This window comes from Aquarana catesbeiana, linkage group LG01 (assembly GCF_042186555.1).
Source record: "Aquarana catesbeiana isolate 2022-GZ linkage group LG01, ASM4218655v1, whole genome shotgun sequence".
NCBI lineage: Eukaryota > Metazoa > Chordata > Amphibia > Anura > Ranidae > Aquarana > Aquarana catesbeiana.
Window position 1 is genome coordinate 25,907,261 of NC_133324.1, and position 20,920 is coordinate 25,928,180.

Here is a 20,920-nt window from a genome sequence, read left to right on the forward strand (position 1 = left end):
GCAACAGGCAAGTGCCTAAAGGCCTCAAAGGATATGAGGCTGAATAGTGGTCACTAAGCAAATGCTAGTCAGTGTGTAAATGCACCATAAAGGATTGAACATATAGAACACAAATATTGCTATATATAAATAACTTAATACAAATAACAAGTGAATGCCTAAAAACACTAAGGCAAAATATGACAATGTGACAGATAAGTGTCTAGAAAAAACGTGTCACAAAACCAAAAAGTAATATTCAGTGTATAAATTGACTAAGCTTATAAATTCAAAAAAAGGAAAGAAAGTCCATAGCTGTACAAAAACAGCAGTGATTAAAATCCGTACATGCTTGGTAGCACACATACAAATCAGAGTAATAAGTGTCCCCAAGTGTTGAGTGAATATGGAACCAAAACTTGCTGCAGTAAATAAGGTGCGTAGACAGACCTCCACCGTTCAAAAACTGCTGCCTCTTACCAGAAAGAGTTGGTCTCTTAATTATGGGAGACCTAAAGGGCGGATGGCTGCAACCCCAGCCAGGGATCTGTACAACAGGCACTTGTTGTCATCCGAATCCAGGGACTCCCTCCGCCAGTCACACCTCAGTATGTAAGATGTATCCCCATAAAAGAAATAAAAAGCTCCACATAGCATAAAATCTAACATTTTATTGAAATATAAAAGGTATTGATTGCACTTACAAAAGCAGTTGTATATAAAAGCGTGTATGCAAGCCGGCCGGCTCCAAGACAACTCGTGTCTTCCGGGTATACGAATTGCGGTGTCGTCGGGACGTAGCTCTTCCTCCCTACGTCGTTTTGTCACAACAGGACGTGGTGACGGGATCCCTCGATTTCCCGATACTGTTCATGAAAACCACTTATAAAGCCCCATTCATGCCTGGAGTCCTGTCTCCTTACTTTAGGGACTAAGCAGGAGTCCTGTGTATTGCAGCCCACCTCTGTAATCAGTTTGTCTAGAGGCTGGGCCTTGTAGCCTTATTCTACAAAGCGTTGTTTGATGTATTCCGCTTGGATCAAGTAATCAGCATCAGAGGTACAATTACAGCATATCCGCATAAACTGGCCCTTGGGTATATTCTTAACCACTGTGGGTGATGTCCATTCTGTACCGGAATATAGCTTTTGCGATCTGTACTTTTAAAATATGCTTTAGTGTGAAACTGGTTCTCTCCTTTCATTATCATGACATCAAGATAATGTATCTGCTCTCGGCTTCAGTATAATTCTAATTTAATATTGTTGGTATTACTATTAAGCCATTGGGAGTATTCGACTAATGATGATTCTGTGCCCTGCCATATGATGAACAGGTCATCTATGTAGTGTTGGTAAAACACTAATTCTTTCCTCCTATTTAGACACACCCATTTGTCCTCCCATTCGCTCATGAATAAGTTCGCCAGACTTGGCGCAAACTTGGTGCCCATTGCCACGCCAGTCTTCTGGCTGTAGAAATTCCCCGCATACCAGAAGTAATTGTGGGTTAGGCAGTACTCCAGTATCATCCTTAAGAATTTCTTTTGGATGAAGGGAATGTCATCCCTGTTGCTAAAGGCCCAATTCAAAGCCAAAAGCGAGTCACCTTGCTGGATTATTGTATATAATGACGCAACATCGGCTGTCACCAAGTATATTTCCACATCTTTAGGGAAGGATACATTCTTGATCTTCTGCAAGAAGCTTGTAGTGTCTTTCAAATACGCCTTTGTAGTCACAACACTTGACTGTAAAAAATGGTCTAAATACTGTCTGACTCGTGATGTCACAGAGTCAATGCCATTAACAATAGGTCTGGCTGGAGGTCTCTCTGGGTCCTTGTGAATTTTGGGGATGGTATTTATAGTGGGTATTCTATTGAAGCTGGGACATAAGTACAGTTTTTCTTTTTTTGTAAGGATTCGCATGAAAAATCGATAGTCTACTAGGTTCATCAGGTCCTCCCTATACTTGTTGGTAGGATCCTTATCAAGTTGCAAATATGTATTTTCATCCCTAAGCATATTGGAGAGTTGTGTGTGGTAATTAGGGATGAGCCGAACACCCCCCCTGTTCAGTTCGCACCAGAACTTGCAAACAGGCAAAAAATTTGTTCGAACACGCGAACACCGTTAAAGTCTTTGGGACATGAACATGAATAATCAAAAGTGCTAATTTTAAAGCCTTATATGCAATTTATTGTCATAAAAAGTGTTTGGGGACCTGGGTCCTGCCCCAGGGGACATGGATCAATGCAAAAAAAAGTTTTAAAACAGCCGTTTTTTCGGGAGCAGTGATTTTAATAATGCTTAAAGTGAAACAATAAAAGTGTAATATCCCTTTAAATTTTGTTCCTGGGGGTAATGACATTTCAAAGGAAAAAAAGTCATTGAAAACTACTCGTGGCTATTAATGAATTTCCCGGTCCGACAATACACATAAAAGTTCATTGATAAAAACTGCATGGGAATTCCCCACAGGGGAACCCCGAACCAAAATTTAAAAAAAAAATGACGTGGGGGTCCCCCTAAATTCCATACCAGGCCCTTCAGGTCTGCTATGGATATTAAGGGGAACCCCGGCCAAAAATTTTTAAAAAATGGCGTGGGGTCCACCTCAAAATCTATACCAGACCCTTCAGGTCTGGTATGGATTTTAAGGGGAACCCAGCACCAAAATTTTTTAAAAAATGGCGTAGGGTCCCCCTAAAAATCCATACCAGACTCTTATCCGAGAACGCAACCTAGCAGGCCGCAGGAAAAGAGGGAGGAAAGGGAGCGCGCCCCCCCTCCTGAACCGTACCAGGCCACATGCCCTCAACTTTGGGAGGGTGCTTTGGGGTAGCCCCCCAAAACACCTTGTCCCCATGTTAATGAGGACAAGGGCCTCATCCCCACAACCCTTGGCCGGTGGTTGTGGGGGTCTGCGGGCGGGGAGCTTATCGGAATCTGGAAGCCCCCTTTAACAAGGGGACCCCCAGATCCCGGCCCTCCCCCCTGTGTGAAATGGTAAGGGGGTACAAAAGTACCCCTACCATTTCAAGGGAAAGAAACTGTCAATTCCTTTATTTAAATGCTTCTTTTTTCTTCTATTTTCTTTCTTCTATCCTCTATCTTTCTTCGGTTTCTTCCTCCATCTTCTTCTTCTTCTGGTTCTTCTGGTTCTTCCTCCGGTGTTCTCATCTGGCATCTTCCTCCACGGCGTCTTCTTCCCTTCTTCTCCTCAGGCCGCTCCGCATCCATGATGGCATGGAGGGAGGCTCCCGCTGTGTGACGCTTCTCTCTTCATCTTCTTCTCTTCATCTTCTTCTCTTCATCTTCTTCTCTTCATCTTCTTGTCTTCATCTTCTTTTCGGCCCGCTCCACATCCATAATGGAATGGAGGGAGGCTCCCGCTGTGTGATGCTTCTCCTCTTCTGACGGTTCTTAAATAATGGGGAGCGGAGCCACCCGGTTACCCTGCCCCCCCTCTGACGCATGTGGACTTGACGGGACTTCCCTGTGGCATTCCCCGTGACATTAGAGGGGGGCGGGGTCACCCTTTCCGTAACCCCGCCCCCTTCTGACATCACAGGGAATGCCACAGGGAAGTCCCCGTGTGTCAGAGGGGGCGGCTTCACCAGGTGGCTCCGCCCCCCAGTTATTTAAGAACCGGCAAAAGAGGAGAAGGGTCACACAGCGGGAGCCTCCCTCCATGCCATCATGGATGCGGAGCGGCCTGAAAAGAAGATGAAGACAAGAAGATGAAGAGAAGAAGATGAAGAGAGAAGAGTCACACAGTGGGAGCCTCCCTCCATGTTGGATGCAGAGCGGTCTGAGGAGAAGAAGGGAAGAAGACGCAGACACCGTGGAGGAAGATGCCGGACGAGAACACCGGAGGAAGAACCAGAAGAACCAGAAGAAGAAGAAGATGGAGGAAGAAACCAAAGGAAGATAGAAGATAGAAGAAAGAAGATAGAAGAAAGAAGAAGCATTTAAATAAAGGAATTGTCAAAAACTGTCTCTTGTCATTTTTAACATTTTTGACACTTTATTTGTGAAATCCCTTACCATTTCACACAGGGGGAGGGCCGGGATCTGGGGGTCCCCTTGTTAAAGGGGGCTTCCAGATTCCGATAAGCCCCCCCGCCCGCAGACCCCCACAACCACCGACCAAGGGTTGTGGGGATGAAGCCCTTGTCCTCATCAACATGGGGACAAGGTGTTTTGGGGGGCTAACCCAAAGCACCCTCCCAATGTTGAGGGCATGTGGCCTTGTACAGTTCAGGAGGGGGGGCCGCTCTCTCATCCCCCCCTCTTTTCCTGCAACCTGCCAGGTTGCGTGCTCAGATAAGGGTCTGGTATGGATTTTTGGGGGACCCCACGCCATTTTTTTTTTATATTTTTGGGCACGGGGTTCCCCTAAAATCCATACCAGACCTGAAGGGTCTGGTATAGATTTTGAGGGGGACCCCACGCCATTTTTAAAAAAAATTTTGGCCAGGTTTCACAGTGGGGAAATCCCATGCCGTCAATGAACTTTTATGTGTATTGTCAGACCGGCAATTCATTAATAGCCGCGAGTAGTTTAAATGACTTTTTTTCCTTTGAAATGTCATTTTGCTGTCAGACTGTTCTAAACACGGGAAACATGCGCCCCTTTACAGGCATACTATAGACACCCCCCAGGTACGAAATTTAAAGGGATATTACACTTTTATTGTTTCACTTTAAGCATTATTAAAATCACTGCTCCCGAAAAAACGTCAGTTTTTTAAAACTTTTTTTGCATTGATCCATGTCCCCTGGGGCAGGACCCAGGTCCCCAAACACTTTTTATGACAATACAATGAATATAAGCCTTTAAAATTAGCAGTTTTGATTTCTCCCATAGACTTTTAAAGGGTGTTCCGCAGCATTCGAATTTGCCGTGAACACCCCAAATTATTCGCTGTTCGGCGAACTGGTGAACAGCCGATGTTCGAGTCGAACATGAGTTCGACTCGAACTCGAAGCTCATCCCTAGTGGTAATAGGTTTTCACCATAATCACCACTCCTCCTCCGTTGTCAGCTGGGCGGATGATTATATCTTTTCTATTCTCCAGGGCTTTGATTCCATCTGTTATGTGTTTGGGATTTAAAGTTTTATTCGGTCTAACTTTGTCCAGATCTTTCAAGACCAATTGTTTAAAGACCTCTACCTGGTGGTTGGCTGTTTATGATTATGAGATTGTAAGTATGAGATGTATCGGCCTATTATTATAGTGCTGACAGAGAGAGAACCATAGAGGACGGATGGGATGCTGAGTGCCAGCTCTGCACCATCCACAAAGGAGGGGGCGGGTATGCGATGATGCCTGTGATGACGGTGTCGAGCGGTCCCGCCTTCTTGTGCTATTTAAGCAGAATGGTCCTGTTGCGTGGCCATGCCCTCTGAAGACGCAATGACGAAATGTGCGTGGCCACGCGACCCTGCAGTTTGACTCAAACAGCGTCATCCCGGGACTCATCAAGGTGGGCGGGACGTTCACTCTTCCGGCCAGCGGTGAGCTGACGTTGTTTTACTGACAAGCTGCCTTTTATTGTAATGATCTGGTAAGCGCATTTTGTAGCAGGGAGATTTGTATTTTCTTAATAAAGGATATAACACTATGGCAAGCATCCCTTCTATTTCTTGCATGATATGTCCACTAACATAATGACCAAGGAGAACTGGCCTCAGCGGGAGCAGAGCAGATCATCCCTGGGAGAGATATTACAGGCATACCTGACTTTTACCTCTGTTGAGCATACACATAAAAGAGGCTATCACAAGGTGACTCGGTGAAGGTGTAGAGGCAGTTAAATGGTACACAGAGGTGGAATTAAAGTTTGGATCGTAAGCCATCCTTTGCATGCATGTTTTATCATCTTAAAGACTTGCCGGATTAGCCTGTTTTAGGCTTCGCGGATACTATGGACTATGACCTTTTTTTAAATTGATTTTATTTAAATATGTTGACATTTTATTAATTACACTTATGGTTGGTGATCCATTTTAAGCGCTGTTAATATCTTCTCTCGTGGGGAGGTATATTTATTTAAAACAATTAAGAAGTAACAGTCCCCCCAATCCCTTCCTATACATATTCAAATCATACACACTAAGAACAATAATGTATAAAAATTAAACTATATATAAACAAATATGAAAAGCAGCAAATTGGGACTTTAAATGAAGCCTGGAACCTGCGAGACCCAAACCTGACCAATTGGGTCTTTTCCAACACCTCGTTGCCCCCTGCACATCAAACAGTAGGGGATCATGTGTGTGTGTGTGCTTGACTCCCTGGTGGGTCCATTCTACTACAGTTCCCGGTATTGACACTATAGTCAGCCTCCAGGTTTGGGTCTTGCAGGTTCCAGGCTTCGTTCTTATATGCACCAGCCCCTGAGGAAGTGTTTTTAGCCACAAAACATGTCGGGCATATCTGGATGCATCTTATGTCTTATATAGATGGTCTATTTGATTTTTAGCTCACTTGGATTAATTATTATTATTACACAACTCTGTTCAAAAGTCAAACCCAATATTTTATGCCACATTATGTAGTGTACTTTTATGCTATGATCTATTTCTAGAACAATGGTCTTTAATGTATATATTTTTTGTATGTTTATCAATTGTTGTATTCAATAAGAGACAGTTTTTTACTGTGCAGATAATAAATACATATATATCTTTATTATTGACTAATTTTCTGGTCACATTGAACATGCTTCATTTAAAGTCCCAATTTGCTGCTTATTTACATTTTTTTAGGGACGGAGACGTAATTTTTCCTGCGTCTCATTTAAAGTACCACACTTTCCCATTCCCCTTCCCCCCTTATTTTTCATATATGTAAATAAACCCCATAAATATTATTTATTATTAATCAATATTCCTTAAATCAATATAATCGCAAAACATTAAACCTTAAATGTGCAAATAATAAAGTGCCAAACAGTGTGAGATAAATAAATAGATCTACATTGATTTTACGTACAAAAACTCATCCCACAATAAAAGTGCCAAAGAATGTGCAAAATGATCAAGTTCCCTTAAATCATGTACAACATGTGAAGATCAAGTCCGCCCCAATACTAAGTGCAATAAATCCCCTCCAAAGTGACATGAAGAAGCTCCTTTGTGCTCTTCAAACAATCTCTTCATGAACCCCCCCAATCCGTCATCCACTCATCTTATAAGTCTGACCTCTTCAATGAATAAGATGGTCATAAAGCGCTTGTTGTATATAAAAAATCAGCCGGTTAACTCAGATCCATGTAGACAAATGCAGTCAGTCACACATGAAACAGAAGCATACTTTTCAATAGAGAAGTCCTGCTGCAAAAAAAAAAAAAAAATCAGTTCAGCACAAAAGAGAGGTTCTATTAACACCAAATAATAATCAATATACCTGAAAAGAAATGCAAAAACCAAAGTCCCCCCCTCCTGAAACAAGAGCCAAAAGAAAGGGAAGCAATGCAGTAAAAAATATTGATCCTTGCCTCCAAAAGGTTATGGCTACAGGGAATATCACCTAGGTGAGAGTAGAGTGAGGGTGTCTCTATTGGTTTGCAAAGAACATTTCTGGAGCCCAGAGAGTTCCATGGATGAACTGAATCATGGACCCTCTGCGCTATCTGCACATTGGAGAGGGTGGAAGCCCATAAAAGGACTGAGGAACAGAGTCTAAGTATACACCCCAGATCTTCACCAAAGACCCCGCAAAAGGCAGAAACTTTAGTAGTGAGAGTCAAACACTGGTCCAGACTGAGTCAATTTCCCACCCGTCATCGCTGTTTTGGTATGGTTTATTTTTTATACCGTTCATTTTTAATATTTGTTTATTTTTACTTTTTCCTTGTAAGGGAATCAAGGCAAACCATGATATGGAATGCAAGGCTGCAACTAAAATTAACAAATTTACAATGGAAATTGATAAACAAGTGACTGTGTGTCAATCTCACACTTGTTGTGCATGGTCCAGATGGTCATAAATGTAACATACAAATAAACTCAGAGTGTAGACACCTCAAATAAAGAGACCACCTCACATTGGACCCATGCGGTATGTAAACAGTCCAAATCTAGCAGCCTTTATAACAAAAATTTAATTTATCAAATAACATAAAAACACACCTTACACCTCCCACAAATATAAAAAAACTAAGTCTGGACGCTGCTTATCAAATACCTGGAACAAAATCTCCCAGTGGTATGTGCACATGGCCTCAGATTGGGGGCAACTTTGTCCAGGCTTGCAGAATTTGTAAGATGTGGACCATTTTTTAAGAAAAAACATTTATTTTATTTTTAATGTCATTCAAATTAAGGGATCTGTCATCCTGGAATAGCACAGTCCTAATTACTGCAGGAATTGCCAAACACAATTCTTTGTAATCATAATGCACTTCCTGAGCGTTGAACTTAGGTCATATCACTTACATGGCCAATAAAAGGGCTTTTGTATGAGCCAGCCCCCTCTATAATAGGGTTTGGTCACAGCAGCCATAGTGACATGTGCTTTATTTGTGATAGGGAAGATAGAAGAGTTGCTGCTGATAAAGTGCACAGGGATAGATTAGTGTAGGGTTTGTAGGGATTGGCAGGTCTGTTATAGTAGATGTAAATCCTTACTGAATGTCACAGAGATATTGAGAAAGAATTTATGAAATTGTAACTTCATTCAAATTAATTTGTATCGTTGATTTTTATAATATGTCTATGCAATGTAAGGCTGTAAGGCTGTACACCTATAATGCTTAGGGTATAAAAACGAGATTTCATTCAATAAAATAGTACAGAAATTAGATTCCTTGTGAAGTCTGTACTCTGTGACATCACATAACCGCACACCACCTGACAATTTCCTTATCAGTACTTGGTGAGCGAGCAGCCAAGAGAGAAGGGGAGGACGCCTTGAAAACTGACAATTAAACAGACAACATGGGGAACACAGATACCTACAGCCAGCAGGTAAGTCACTGTTAGAGCTTAATTTCTGTCTTCCAAAGAGAGTACCGCAGTGGTGATCAAATACAACCAAAAGAAAGGTCTATTTGTGGGGAAAAAAAAGGACATTGAATTTATTTGGGTACAGCATCGCACGACCGTGCAATTGTTAGTGAAAGTAACGTAGTGCCTTACACAAAAAATGGCCTGGTCATTAAAGGGTTAAGTCCTTCAGGTCCTTAAGTGGTTAAAATTGTGCACACTCCTAAAATTGAGCCAAGCTGTGATACTTAAAAATCTCCATAGGCTACACAGGTTACCAGTTTAGAGTTACAGAGGAGGTCTAATACTAGAATCATTTCTCTCGCTCTGAAATTTGTGGTGATACCGCACATATGTGGGTTGAACACTGTTAACATACGAGGCATGACCTACGTATGCATTCACCACTGCGCGTAAACACATGGAGAAGGGGGCACTTTGAAAAACGTATGACCTACGTATGCATTCACCACTGCGCGTAAACACATGGAGAAGGGGGCACTTTGAAAAACGTTTTATTATTTTTTTTCATTCTCTTTTTTATTTTCAGACTATCTTTTTAATTTTTTTGTTTACTTTTATTGCTATCGCAAGAAATGTAAACATCCCTTGCGATAGCAATACTGCATGACAGGTCCTCTTTATGGAGAGATCTGGGGTCTATAAGACCCCAAATCTCTCCTTTACCTTTAAAATCAAAAGATTTAAAAAAAAATGATCTTCTGCTATATTTATAGACCCCAGAACCAGAAGTGACATCATGACCTCACTCTGGTCCTCATAGGGCATAGAGATGAGCAGACATCTTGCTGTTGCTTATCTCTACTCCTAGCCACTGTTGGTGCCAAATTGGCTCCTGGTCTCACCGATTTACAAGGTAAATCTGGACCACTTTAGTTAATAAGACCAGTACCTAAGGGAAAATAAAATACCGGGGTTATGGCTGCTAGCTGCTGCCATAAACCCAGTATTGTTTTGTAGCATGTTTATTAAGATTTATATAAAAGGAAATACAAACACAGTTTACAGTACTTCAAATAGTACAATACAAGCACACAAATTTGCACTTGAATAACATTTAAGATATTCAAATGAGATACAGGTCTAGATCACACATAAAGAAGGACTGCAGAATGAAATTTAAGCAGTTTCAAGGTAAGGTGGACAGTCAAGTCTCAACAGTTACAGTGTGCTGGCATATGGTGGGCAAGAAGAGGAACAGTATACTAGACATGTGCAATTCGTTTCGTACCAAATTCGTTTTTTAACGAATTTCAACAAATTCATTAATTCAGAAATATCCGAATTAACGAAAACCTGATTAACAAATTTTTCCAAATATTCATAAATTCGAATATTCAAAAATTTGTAAATTCGTACATTCGTACATTTGTTCATTCATAAATTCGTGCATTCATAAATTTGTACATTTGTAAATTACTAAATTCGTAAATTAGTGAATTCGCAATTAGAATGTACATTCATAGGTTCCTAAATTTGTACATTCATAAATTCGTACATTCATACATTCGTAAATTCATACATTCGTAAATTCGTACATTCATAAATTAGTGAATTCATTAATTTGCAAATTTGGAAATTCGGAAATCTGAAATAATAATTAACTAATAATAACTTAACTATTACTAACTATTAAATTATATTATTAGTTATCGCCATAATATATACCAAAATTCCCAGGAGAAAGGTACAATATTTCATCAGACTCAGCTGCCATAGCTTCCCTGTGGTTGTCAGACAATCCAGAGCATTTTTCCTCCAAGTCCTTCAGAACCTCCTTGGCAACAAGATTTTTCAATGCATCAAATTTTTTCTGAGGCAGCATTCTTGAAACAAATAAAAACGCTTGTCTGGCCCCTCGTTGAACTCCTCCAGGGTGAAGTCCTGGTCCAGGAAGGTCTGGATGAGGAGGACATAGATTCTGGTCCTCACCCAGATGAAGGGATAGTGGAGGCTGATCACCATCATCTTTTTGGGCACCAGGCCCTGACTGCTGTACTCCCGCCTGACACATCGCTGCTCTGCCGCCGGGGGGAAGGTATGGGAGCCGCACAGGCCGGCATATTGAGCTCGGTCCCCTCAGACCCAACCAGGACACTCGGAGCGCCGTCCACCACATCCTGTGCACCGACTCATAAAAACTTTTTAATATTATTATTTATTATTAAATGGTTCCGTTCCATTTGTTTAGATGCAGCATTCGTTATTTCGTATAATTCGTAACTTTGGATAAATTTGTATTTGTTACGTTCACTAATAGCCAAATTTGAAAGGAAATTACAATACCTATAATTTAATAGTTATTTACTATTTCAGATTTTTGAATTTTTGGGTTTTTGGATTTTCAAATTTACAAATGTATGACTTTACGAATATACGAATTTTCCAATTTACGAACTTATGAATTCACGAATGTATGAATTTACGAATGTACAAATTTATGAATTTATGAATATACGAATGCATGCTTGTGCTAATGTACGAATTTACGAATGTACGAACCTACGAATTGCAATCATAACGAATGACCTGAAAAACGAAAAAAAAAATAAATAAATGAAACGAAAATTAACAAATTTTTTGGCAGTGTACAAGTCTAAAGTATCCAGAGTAATGCCCCGTACACACGGTCGGATTTTCCGACAGAAAATGTGTGATAGGACCTTGTTGTCGGAAATTCCGACCGTGTGTGGACTCCATCGGACATTTTCCATCGGATTTTCCGACACACAAAGTTTGAGAGCAGGCTATAAAATTTTCCGACAACAAAATCCGAATGCATCAATTCCGACCGTGTGTGACGCACAAAGTGCCACGCATGCTCAGAAGAAATTCCGACACGGAACAGCTCGTTCTGGTAAACTTAGCGTTCGCAATGGATACAGCACTTTCGTCACGCTGCAATGTTAAAAATGGTTTAATACAGTGCACTCTCTTCTTCTTTATAATGTAAAAAGAATGAAGTAGTTTTGCTGCTTATATTCACACAGACTTCTCACAAATTTCTTTCTTTATTATTTATTGTGATTCCCTCAATATATTTTGATTTGTCACATCTGACCAATTTTTTTTTGGTTTGTTTTTAATTGTAAAAAATTTTTTTTCAAGGCTGTTTTTTTGTAAAAATTTTGTTTGCTTTTTACTAAAGAATTTTTTTGGGTGTGTTTTGTGTGTCAAGTTACCACAACACCATTGATATCTTGTATTATTTAATCTCAAGGAGGTTGCTTGGTGTTGGTGTCTCTTGTTAATTTCACATTGTATTTTGAAATGTACCTGCCTCCTTACAAACAAACTTGTTTTTTTTTAAGGAAAACACATATAGGCGAGTATAATTGAAACAAAAATGCCTTTATTAAGGGCTCACAACCAAACAAAGAGGGAGGCAACGCTGGAGAAACAGCAGAAATTGGTGAAGCCTTTGGCCCCCAGGGCAGACATCAATTATTTTACTGCAAAATTGGTGGCCTGAGGAGTCCATATGTAAGGGAGTGCAATCTGGTCCAGAAGTCACAGAGATCATGAAAGCAGCAGATGACATGTATGTCCCCAGGCTATGGTCATACAAGAGCCTGCATCTTTTGCCAGACCAGACTGAACCCAGGGTCATCACTCTCTGGTCTTCCTTTCACGCTTCCTTCCACACTCTGGCTCTGGTGGTGGAGTTGTGGCAGCAGGAGGAGGAGGAGGAGGATGGTCCAACTCAATCACGTTGGTCTTGGGTGTGATTTCGCCACTCACCCCCTTAGTTAGGACTTTATAAATCAGTTTCTCACACATGAGGCATTGACCCTCCTGCATGTACTTCAGTTTGGTGGCAGCCATGCAGGCAAAGGCCTCTTCAGGAGTGGGTAAGGCTCTGAGGAACGCAGAAGCCTCCTGAATGAGCCTGAGCGCTGAATCTTGCATGTGATTCGCCTTCCTCGCTCTTTTGTATGGAAGGCGGAGTGGAGGTATCTGCGATTCTGTCAGGCTGCAACTGGTCCCAGGCTTCTCCTGGCTGCCACTTAGCCCCCCTCCTCCTGGCTGCAACTTAGCCCCACCTCCTCCTGGCTGAGGTCTTCCTGTGTATGAAAAAGGGACATAGTTTTAGTTTTTTATTCATCAATCACACACAATTGTCACCTCATAACTGTTGCAAATTGAATGTTAACAAATATAACTGATGATCATTCCGAGCCCAGCATTTTTCATTCTTGTCCCAATTATTTTTGCCCACTAGTGTCTATTGATATGTAAAAAACTTTATTAAATCAGCAATTAGTGATCAATAATGACATCTAGTAAAGATCATTTATTTATTGACCAGAAATCTGTAGAACAATGCTATACCTGGCTCCATCTGGGCTCCTCCACTTCTTCCTGGCTGGAAGTCCCGGGTTGGACATCAGAAGCCTCAGCTGGGGTGGAAGGAAGAGTGGAAGGAAGGGTTGAGAGGGATTCCCTGACTTCAGTCTGGTCTGACAGAAATCGCAGTCTCTCATAGTACCACAGTCTGGGGACATAAATGTCATCTGCTGCAGCTCGGGATCTCCTCCGGCCACCAATTTTGGTTTTTAAATAGGGGATGGTTGCTGTGGGGACCACCGGCTTCACCAACTCCAGCAGTTTCTCCAGCGCTGCCTGCCTCTTTTGTTTATGATTATAATGTGGATGTTTCACCTGCCACAGACAGGGCAGCTCCCTGTACTTGTCTATGAACAGGGGGGGGGAGTTGTGGTCATTGAAGCCATCCATTTTATCTGCAAGACACAACACAAGATAAAACCAAATGTCCGGCAAAACTCTCCTAATCTTGTTACAATATAGGCCTCAATCTAGAATCAGCATAGGCCCAAGTTTAGATCTTACCTTCGTTATCATGATCGGCGCCTCCTATACTCCTTCCTCCACTCACAGATCGTACGTACTACGCACGCGTGTTACGCTTTATACACACTGCACATGCGTGTAACTCCGCCCGCCCCTGACGTTCTTTCTAGTCTATTCCTCGCCCCTTTTTGTTTGGCACAGTGGGGGAAGAGCACATGGTGGAGACACAGCAGGTGCATGCTAATTATAGAAACGAGGAGGAGGAAAGCCCGTAGCTGGAAACATCTGGATCCAGAAGAAGACGATTTAAGGCATCAAATATGTCTTTGGGGAGATGTTGGAGATGGTGGACATCCTGAAGAAGGCCGACTATGACAGGAAGTATGGACCTTACCCCAACCCCAATGTCCGAAAAGGCCAAGATCATGGCGAAAGTGGTCAAGAGTCTGCACTGGAATTTCGGGGTACGTCGATCGAAAGATCAGCTCAGGAAGTGGTGGTCGGACCTGAAATTATGAGAACACGAGCAGTACAGAAAGATCCGGATAGTGCTGCAAAAAAGTAAATAGTTGTGCTGTGTTCCTATTCTTTTTGTGTTTATTACGTTCGTGCTGCTCCATGTGCTTTTCTTAACTGTTGTACAGTTTAAAATGTCAACTTTCATGTTCATTGGCACATTATTCGTTCGTATCAAACATTTTTCTTTCGGCCTATAAAACACCATTGTTTTGGCCATATGCATTTGCCCACATTTTTTAGGGCCTACTTGTCTGAAAATAATTTGGTTGTGTAGATGGGTTTGTTACTAAAATGAAATGCAAACTAGATTCTGTGTAAGGAGAGGACACTCAGCAGTTGTTTACACATCTGGACGCTGGAGCACTAGTGTGGGACACAAGAACACTCTTTTTATTAGGGGGCCCACACAGGTGCTCCAGTGTATACTATAGGGGTGTCTCCATCTGTGAAGCTTGTACAAGACAGATAAAGTATTGAAGCTTGACAAAGGACACTGAAAATTCTACATCTTGGAACTCTGCCAAAATAGACAATTGTACCCCACTTCCAAGCAATGTTTCATATTTATCGTTCTGCCATCAAATATCTGTGTGCTAAGTATACCATTTTTTTTACATAGGGGAGAAAAGACTCGGAGGACACCCCTCATCCGAGGAGACCAGAGACCCCCCACCTCTGGAAGAAGGGGAAATACCCCAAAGACAAGAAGAGCAGGAGGATGAAGAAGACGTGGTGGAACTAGTCACCACAACAGGTGAGTGTCTGTGTCAGGAAAAGCCCTCTTGCAAATATCCCAGCAAACTAAAGTTTAAAGGAATGCCTGTGCACAGAAGCACCATCCGGCGCTCGCACGCGCGCAATAGTGCCAATTGCGCCAATAGCGCTAACGTGCATGCGCAATAGCGCCAATAGCGGCGCCCTGTGACAGCACTTGGCACCAAAGGGGCTATTTAAAGAGGACTGTTCCACTGCTGCCTTGCTGTCCGGTCTACAGCGTTTCTGAAGACCCCTTGTGCCCTGTTACTTGCATTTGCTACCTGATACCTGTTGGACTGTTCCTGACTACTCTGTTTGCTGCCTGCCCTGATCCCGGCTTTTGGACTTTGACTACTTTGTTTCTGCCTGCCCTGATCTCAGCTTTTGGACTTTGACTACTCTCCCGGATTTACCTTCTGTACCTGATCTGCCCGTCTGTGTTTGACCCGGCTTGCCTGTACCCTGCTGCCTACATCCTGCTGCTGGACTACAAGACACCTCCTTGCTGTCTACATCCTGCTGCTGGACTACAAGACACCTCCCTGCTGTCTACATCCTGCTGCTGGACTACAAGACACCTCCCTGCTGTCTACATCTTGCTGCCGGACTACAGGACACCTCCCAGCTGACTACCTGATTTAGCTCTCTGCTCCAGCCTTCCAGTCAGGCACTTGTGCCCCTTCACACTCACGAGCCCCTGTCATCACTACCAGGGGTTCCCGAGTCGGAGGTATACGAGAGGCCATTCCCTGCTTTCCAGGCTCCACCTACCGGGTACGTGACAGTACCGGACAGCCATGTCCGAGCCCACGCAGGGGACGTCACCCATGGAGGACTTATGCCATCATCTAGCTGGACTTACACAAGCTGTCAAAGACTTACAAGACGGTTATAAGCAACTAGAGGAGCATGTCCAAGTTCTCTCTAATCCAGCTCCGGGTCCATCTACTGCTCCCTCTGTGGTCATGCTGCCGCCTGAACCCAAAGTACCTACACCAGAAAGGTTTTCTGTGGACCGCATCAAGTTTAGAGCATTTCGAACTCTTCTTTGCATTACAACCCAGGACTTTTTCTTTGGAAACCACTAAAGTAGGGTTTGTCATCTCCCTCCTACTAGGCGAACCTCAGGCATGGGCCCATCGACTTCTGGAGCAGAAGAACAAATGCCTCGACCACTTGAGAACCTTCTTCCAAGCCATGGCGCTCTTGTATGAAGACCCACAACAGGCAGCCACCACAGAAGCAGCACTGTTCTCACTTCAGCAGGGCCGTAGGGCGGCGGAGGACTATGCCTCTGAATTCCGATGTTGGAGTTCCGAGACAAACTGGAACAACGCCGCCCTACGCTACCAGTTTCGCATGGGACTTTCTGAACCATTAAAAGATGAATTAGCCCGGGTAGGCATTCCTGCCACACTTGAAGACCTTATCAACCTGTCAATTCAAATTGATAGACGTTTAAGAGAACGCAGGGCTGAACGCGCAACTGGTCCCTCTCGCCCAGTGTGGATGTTACCACGTGTACCTAACCCTCCTGCACATTCCTCTACCGATACTTCTGAACCGATGCAACTCGGCCTGATCCGTCCTTCTCTCACCCCTGAAGAAAAACAGCGCTGGCGGGCTAACAACCTCTGCCTGTATTGCGGGGAATCTGGACATTACGTGAGGACTTGTCCGGCAAAGACCTGTAAGCATACTACCCTCTATTCAACTTCCTTATTTGCTATGTTTAACAATGCCACTCACCTGGCTGTTCCCATCTCTCTGCAGCTTCCAGGAGGGAACATCCGGGCAACCGCTATAATTGATTCCGGGGCCTGTAGCGGATTTATGGACTTATCATTTGCTCACAAGTTCCAGATCCCTCTACGACCCAGAGCACAGGGACTGTCTGTACACCTGGCCAACGGATCGGCTATCAAATCTGGGCCCGTAACACAAGAGACAGTTCCTCTAGACACCATCATTTCCGGCAACCACCGAGAAGTACTCCGCCTGGACATCATTGAGTCACCCCTGTTTCCCATCATACTGGGTATGCCCTGGCTCAAAGCTCACAACCCACAAATTGACTGGTCTACTGGAAACATCAGCTTTTCTTCTCCTTACTGCCGTCAACATTGTCTACAAGGATTTACTACTGCTCCATCTCCCCTACTTTGTCTTGAAACCGATGTTGAAAACTGCCAAACCGTTCCAGAAGCATACCATGACTTCCTGGATGTGTTCAGTCAGAAAGGGGCAGAAACACTTCCCCCACATAGACCCTATGATTGCCCTTCTTCCCGGGGCAGAGGTCCCCTTTGGGCGAATCTTTCCCTTAACCGAGATGGTGCTTGCCACACTTAAAAAATACATCGATGAGAATCTAGAAAAGGGGTTCATACAGCCTTCCACTTCACCAGCTGGGGCAGGAATCTTCTTTGTGGAGAAAAAGGACCATTCCCTACGCCCTTGCGTAGACTACCGGGATCTTAATAAGATTACAATCAAAAACCGGTACCCTTTACCCTTGGTACCCGAACTATTCCAGAGGTTGGAAAGTGCAGCCGTATTCACCAAACTTGATCTTCGGGGAGCATACAACTTAGTCCGGATCCGAAGCGGGGACGAATGGAAGACTGCCTTCCGCACCCGCTTCGGACACTTTGAATACCCGGTGATGCCTTTTGGGTTATGCAATGCTCCCGCCACTTTCCAGCACTTTGTGAATGACATTTTCAGAGACTATCTTGACCTGTTCATCATAGTATATCTGGACGATATCCTGATCTTTTCCTCTTCTCTGCCTATCCACCAAGAGCATGTCAAGAAAGTTCTAGCCCGTCTCCGCCAACATGGCCTATACGCCAAACCCGAAAAGTGTGAATTTGAACGCCAAAGCATTCAGTTTCTGGGTCTAATTATTTCCATAGATGGCATCAAGATGGATCCGCAGAAGGTCTCTGCCATCTTGGAATGGCCAGCTCCGACAGACAAAAAGGGAATACAGCGCTTTGTGGGATTTGCAAATTTTTACCGTAAATTCATCAAGGGATTCTCTTCCATCATCACTCCCATCACAAAACTGACTCGTCAAAGGCACCCAGTTCCAATGGTCTCCTGAAGCTCAAGCTGCTTTTACTTCCCTGAAAGAACAATTCGTGTCGGCCTCTGTCCTGAGCCACCCCGATCCGGCCTTACCCTACATATTGGAAGTAGATGCCTCCGAGATAGCGGTGGGAGCAGTACTCTCGCAGAGACAGGGCCCCAAGGCCCTATTGCACCCAGTGGCATTCTTCTCCCGCAGGTTAACAGAACCCAAAAGAAATTACGATGTTGGGGACAGGGAGCTACTAGCAATCAAGGCTGCACTTGAGGAATGGCGCTACCTCCTGGAGGGAGCGGCTCATCCTATTCTGGTATACACCGATCATAAGAACCTGGAATACCTGAAAGTTGCCAAAAGGTTGAAACCACGCCAGGCCAGGTGGGCACTTTTCTTCACCAGGTTCACTTTCCACATCACTTACAGACCAGGATCAAAAAATACCAAACCTGATGCCCTGTCCCGGATGTTCAGTGAACCTGAAGTTCCTCCTTCTCCAGACACCATCCTTGCTCCTGGTAATTTTCTGATGCTCCAAGGAGACTTGCTGTCTCAAATTAGACAGGCGTCTTCAGCAACTCCCCTTCCAGCAGATGTCACCCTAGAGTCCAGAGATGAATTACTATGGTACAAGGATAAAATCTTTGTACCCCAACAAACACGGGTTGCTGTTCTTAAATCTTGCCATGATCACAAATTAGCTGGCCACTTCGGGATACACAAGACCTCCGAACTGCTCCAACGCACATTTTGGTGGCCTCAGCTAGGGGAGGATTGTAAACTCTACGTGGAATCATGCACTACCTGCATCCAAAACAAAGGCAGCAAGACCAGGACATGGGGGTTGCTAAGACCTCTTCCTGTTCCAGAAAGACCATGGAGGATGATCTCCATGGATTTTATCGTCGAATTACCACCATCTGAGGGCTACACCATTATTTTCGTAGTGGTCGACAGACTTTCCAAGATGAGCCACTTCTTACCCATTAAAGGTACACCCTCTGCTTCAGAGACTGCAAAAGTTTTTATTAAAGAAATCGTAAGGCTCCATGGCATACCAGCAAACATTGTGTCTGATCGAGGGGTACAATTTACCTCCAAGTTCTGGAAAGCTCTATGTGGATCTCTAGAAATTGACCTCTCCTACTCTTCTGCTTACCATCCTCAGACTAATGGTCAGACTGAACGAACTAACCAGACTTTGGAGCAATACTTACGGTGCTATTCCTGTTTTTCCCAAGATGACTGGGTTTCTCTATTACCTCTGGCTGAATTCGCCTACAATAACTCTGTTCACTCTGCAATTAATCAGTCTCCATTTTTTGCAAATTATGGTTTTCATCCTTTATTTTTGTCCAACAATGTTCCGGAATGTTCGGTGCCAGCTGTCCAGGAAACCTTCAGTTTTTTCAGTACTAACAACAAGCTACTCCAAGAGACCATGTCAAAGTCCCAGGAACGGAACAAGGCGACTTTTGATAAGAAGAGGAGAGGGGAGCTTAATCTGAAGATAGGGGATCATGTCTGGCTGTCTACCTTGAATCTGAAGTTGGCTTGCACTTCCAGGAAATTGGGCCCTAAGTAGGGATGAGCCGAACACCCCCCTGTTCGGTTCGCACCAGAACATGCGAACAGGAAAAAAGTTTGTTCGAACACGCGAACACCGTTAAAGTCTATGGGACACGAACATGAATAATCAAAAGTGCTAATTTTAAAGGCTAATATGCAAGTTATTGTCATAAAAAGTGTTTGGGGACCCGGGTCCTGCCCCAGGGGACATGGATCAATGCAAAAAAAAGTTTTAAAAATGGCCGTTTTTTCAGGAGCAGTGATTTTAACAATGCTTAAAGTCAATCAATAAAAGTGTAATATCCCTTTAAATTTCATACCTGGGGGGTGTCTATAGTATGCCTGTAAAGGGGCGCATGTTTCCTGTGTTTACAACAGTCTGACAGCAAAATGACATTTTGAAGGAAAAAACTCATTTAAAACTACCCGCGGCTATTGCATTGCCGACAATACACATAAAAGTTCATTGATAAAAACGGCATGGGAATTCCCCAAAGGGGAACCCCGGACCAAAATTTAAAAAAAAAATGACGTGGGAGTCCCCCTAAATTCCATACCAGGCCCTTCAGGTCTGGTATGGATATTAAGGGGAATCCTGGCCAAAATTTAAAAAAAAAATGACGTGGGGTTCCCCCTAAATTCCATACCAGACCCTTCAGGTCTGGTATGGATTTTAGGGGGAACCCCGCGCCAAAAAAAAAAAAAAAAACGGCGTGGGGTCCCCCCAAAAATCCATACCAGACCCTTATCCGAGCACGCAACCTGGCAGGCCGCAGGAAAAGAGGGGGGGATGAGAGTGCACCCCCCCTCCTGAACTGTACCAGGCCACATGCCCTCAACATTGGGAGGGTGCTTTGGGGTAGCCCCCCAAAACACCCTGTCCCCATGTTGATGAGGACAAGGGCCTCATCCCCACAACCCTGGCCGGTGGTTGTGGGGGTCTGCGGGAGGGGGGCTTATCGGAATCTGGAAGCCCCCTTTAACAAGGGGACCCCCAGATCCCAGCCCCCCCTGTGTGAAATGGTAAGGGGGTACTTACCCCTGCCATTTCACTAAAAAACTGTCAAAAATGTTAAAAATGACAAGAGACAGTTTTTGACAATTCCTTTATTTAAATGCTTCTTCTTTCTTCTATCTTCCTTCATCTTATGGTTCTTCTGGTTCTTCTGG

At 43.6% G+C, this 20,920-nt stretch overlaps 1 pseudogene; it reads right to left on the reverse strand.

Annotated features, from left to right (window-relative positions):
* Positions 1–10,648: 10,648 nt before the first annotated feature.
* LOC141134209 (m-AAA protease-interacting protein 1, mitochondrial-like) lies at positions 10,649–11,122 on the reverse strand (annotated as a pseudogene).
* Between the last annotated feature and the right edge of the window lie 9,798 nt (positions 11,123–20,920).